This window comes from Cryptotermes secundus, unplaced genomic scaffold (assembly GCF_002891405.2).
Source record: "Cryptotermes secundus unplaced genomic scaffold, Csec_1.0 scaffold135, whole genome shotgun sequence".
In the NCBI taxonomy this organism is placed as follows: domain Eukaryota; kingdom Metazoa; phylum Arthropoda; class Insecta; order Blattodea; family Kalotermitidae; genus Cryptotermes; species Cryptotermes secundus.
Genome location: NW_019730104.1, coordinates 4680 through 8771, shown reverse-complemented (window position 1 = coordinate 8771; position 4092 = coordinate 4680). Strand labels below are relative to the sequence as shown.

The 4092-nt window shown below is 39.2% G+C and overlaps 1 long non-coding RNA gene across 1 annotated transcript in view; it reads left to right on the top strand.

Annotated features, from left to right (window-relative positions):
* LOC111866026 overlaps positions 1 to 3335 on the top strand; it is a 7981-nt gene extending 4646 nt beyond the window's left edge. The window contains exon 3 of the long non-coding RNA XR_002843078.2: positions 3184 to 3335. This is a non-coding gene — a long non-coding RNA (uncharacterized LOC111866026). The remainder of the gene's footprint in view (positions 1 to 3183) is intronic.
* Positions 3336 to 4092: the final 757 nt, after the last annotated feature.

Genomic DNA, 4092 nt, shown 5'->3' with positions numbered 1-4092 from the left:
GATATGCCGAGATGTCATCAAGTCCTGCTGATTTTTTATTCTTCATGGCCTGAATTACTTTAATCAATTCAGTCTCTGTTATTTGTAATAGGACAAGTGAATCTTTTATGCTTATATTGTTATTACTAGTTTGTGACGTAATAAATTTTTGTCAAGTACAAGTTTATTTACAATTTCTATGAAGATTTTGTTAAATATGTTACATGTTCTACTCGGACTTGAGACTATTTCATTTCCATCTTGTAAGTGTATATTACTAGTGAGAGTATTTTTTGGTGAGCCTCTTTCTCTATTAACAAATTCACACAATATTTTTGGTGTGTTATTTGATCTGGTTATAATATTCTGAATGTAGTTTGCTTTTGCGTTTTAATATTACATTATATTCCTTTTTATATGCTTTATAGATGTCTCTATGTTCCTTAGTCTTACTTTGCATATAAAGGTTGTACAAATCCTTTAGTTTTGTTCTTGCTATTATAGCATCTTTTTTTTTTTATCCAGGGGCTTTTTGAAGTACTTATGGTATTTCTCCTCAGTTTGGGACAGGCTATATTAAAATAACAGTTAAAAATGCTATAAAAAGAGTCCCATTTTTTTCTACTTCCTTTTCCCTAGTCACTTCAATCGAAGTTTCAGTTTGTATTGAAGAGCATAGACCTATTATATTGGCTTCTGATATATTCCTGACCTCTTTGTAACATCATTTGTTGTGGTACAGACATATTAATAGTTATACATTGTGCAAAATGATCTGAAAGTAGGCTGTTTATTATGTCAGTATGATAGTATTTAGCCGGTATATTAATTATGATTTGGTCTATAGTTGTAGCGTTACTTTCAGTTACTCGTGTAGGTGTATTTATTGTCACAGCCAGATTATAAGCTTTTGTAACATCTAATAATTTTTTGTGACTACTTCCACCTTCTTGGATGTTTATGTTTAAGTCTCCTACTAAAATGATATATTGGTCTTTCTGGATTAGTTTCTCCAGAATATCTAAGATGGATAAAAAATTCGTTTATTCCACCATTTGGTGATGTATATAATGCAATGATTGTTATTTTTCTTTTCACATGTTCTATACCAGTAACCTCAAAAGTTTTTTATCTATACTTTTTTCTGTAACCCATTTCAGAGGTTTATGTTTTTGTATCTTCCTAGAACTGTAAATAGCTATCCCACCCCCTTTTTTATTTTTTCTGCTGAAGTGTGAGGCTACAGTAGGGTTCCCAGATACCCCGTTTTCCCCGGATTCTTCCGTGTTTTCACCCAAATTTTGTTCCTCCGTTTATTGTTTACCCGGAGTGGATAATTCTCCTCTTTTTTATTTAAGTCCATTGCGAATTATATTTCATGGGTTAAATATTATCATGAAATTTCTGTAATCCTTGGAAAATGACATTGTTATAGTTTCTTTCGTTATGTTGCATTTCGTCAATGTTGGCAACACTTGAGGTCTAAACCAAAGCAGAAGTTGTTGGTGATAGTGTATTTTTAGTCCGTTCAATCTTCGCTAGAAAGTCAGTGTCAAGTCAGCAACNCCAAACTTTGCAATGTGCGCGGTGGTCGCCAAACTGGTATGGGGTCTAGCGTTATTGTGTTGCAAGCGAAAGGTTGTCTGCTTCTCTGGCCTGACTCGGGAAATACGGGCTTTCAGCTTAGTCAGCGTCGTCTTGTAGCGTTCAGAATTGACAGACTCGCCAGGCTCCAGGAAATAAAAAAAACCACACCCCGCCTATCCCAAAAGACCGTGCACATCACTTTCCCTACAGATGGCTGTGTCTTGAATTTCTTTTTTCTTGGGGAATCCGGATGTCGCCACTCCATGGACTGTCTTTTGGATTCCGGCTCGTAGTGGTGACACCACGTCTAATCTCTGGTGACAATGCTGTCCAGAAACTTGTCACCTTCAGCTTCAAACGGGTGCAACAGGTTCTGACAGACTTCCGTTCGATGAGTTTTGTGGTCCTGTGTAAGCATCCGCGGGACCCACCTGGAACAAACTTTGCGATAATCCAGCTTCCCCAACATCGTTTCCAATGCATTACAGCCGATATTAAGCCGTGCATACAGTTCCCTGGTCGTTATCCGCCGATCTGAACGGATGAGCTGATAGAGGCGCTGTTCATTGTGAGGAGTAGCGGCTGAGAAGGGAGGCCCAGGGCGTGGCTTGTCGTGCACTTCACTTTCGCCACTGTTGAAACGCACTACCCACCGCCTCACTGTGCTGACATCAACTGTATCGTCTCCGTACACCTTTAGCAAGCGTCGATGGATGTCAATGGCTGCAATTTGTTCGGCAGTGAGAAATTCAATAACACATCTCTGTTTCGAACGCACTTCTATGTGAGACGCCATTTTGGTAGACTGCTCTGCCGTCGCTATCTGTCGCATGACATCCAAATTAACAGTACATTGGCGGGAAGGTTCAACCTTTATTACAACACCACCAACATCCAGCTCAGACGTTACATATTAACACAAAAAATAGGAGGCATTATATACGGAACGCATCACGTAATATTTGATTATGTATATTTTATAGCCTATTAGTTGTGAAAAATATCGTTATAAACAAGCAACGAGACATCACTCCTTTTTTTATTTTACAAAATCTGGCAACCCTAGGCTAAAATATATCCTAATATACATTGAGTAATTTCATCATCTTTAAGACCATGTTCAGAAATTGCCAATATATCTGCGGTGGTACTTTGAAGGAATGCTGTGAATAGTTCAGTTTTATTATTGAGATATTGTGCATTTTGATGTATAATTTTGAGCTTTTGTCTTGTGTTGGCTGTTTTTCCACCCAATTTATGCTCTCATATTTCGAGGTTATATTGCTACGTAATAGCTTAGATTGTGTCGAAAATGTCGCTCCCACCTCACGAGTTTGCGGATTCCCAACGGTGATACAAATGATTACTGAATATCATATTATGACATGGTGCCCACGGATGGCATAACGTTATAACGAAAGGTATTATCAGTGAAATTGTTCCCTTCCTTCTCGTGGATGGATACGCGTCCAATTCAATGACTGCTCGGCATTTGTTTCGCCCGAATTTCCCTTCCTGGATAGGAAGTAGAATAATAATATACACGAAAATGCGTAAAGAATAGAGTGAAAATTACCGTCCTGTAAGGGAACTGATAATGGAATGTTTCTGTTTCAGTCATGTTAAGAAGTTGGCTGCCCTGTCGCTGTGACCTAAATATCCGGTGTACGAAATGAAGGTATGTTTCTTACTATGTATGAAGAGGTGTTTATAAATAATTAAAGGGTGTTATGTGTGTATGTTCATATACATATATGTACAAGTTCTTATTAATTATCTGCCTGAAAGTATATTTTAAAAGATTCAGTGAGATAGTGCAAATGGTATGCTTTAATGTGTGTATTAACCTGAACCGAGTAATGGCTAGTGCACCAAATTTTTCAAGAATATGTTTCCTCTGTTCCACAACGAAATCAAATTACCCACAATATCGATGAACAATTTCTCCATCGGTCGGCTTGCCACTTCCGACGCCAACATACCATAGTGGGCTGTGTGGCCCACACAGCTGACACGCCCGAACTCTCCCAGCGATATCTGCGTCCATCCCCTTCCATATAAACGACTGACGAATCTTCCATAAAGTTTTGCGTACTCCCAAATGACCCCCGCAAGGAGAGTCATGGAAATACGCAAACAGCGCGGGTACCAGAATTTCGGGAATTACCACCTTAGGCTTACCGTCGAAACGGCCCTTACAATAAAGTACGCCCTTCATCAGCGAATATCCTCGTACTTCCCCAGCTATTAATTGGCGAATGATGGGGCTGAGCACTGGATCAGCGTTCTGGTGAGTAGCAATATCCTCAAACAGCATAGGGAAATCTAAAACCATTGGACATACGGGGATATGAACAGGGGTCTCATACATTCGCGACAAAGCATCCGCAATGAAGTTCTGGGTTCCCTTGATGTGTTGGACATTAAATTTGAATGAAGATAATCTTACCATCCAACGACCAATCCTTCCCAGTTGGCGGGGATGTGATAAACACCACGGTAGAGCCTGATTATCGGTCTGCAGAT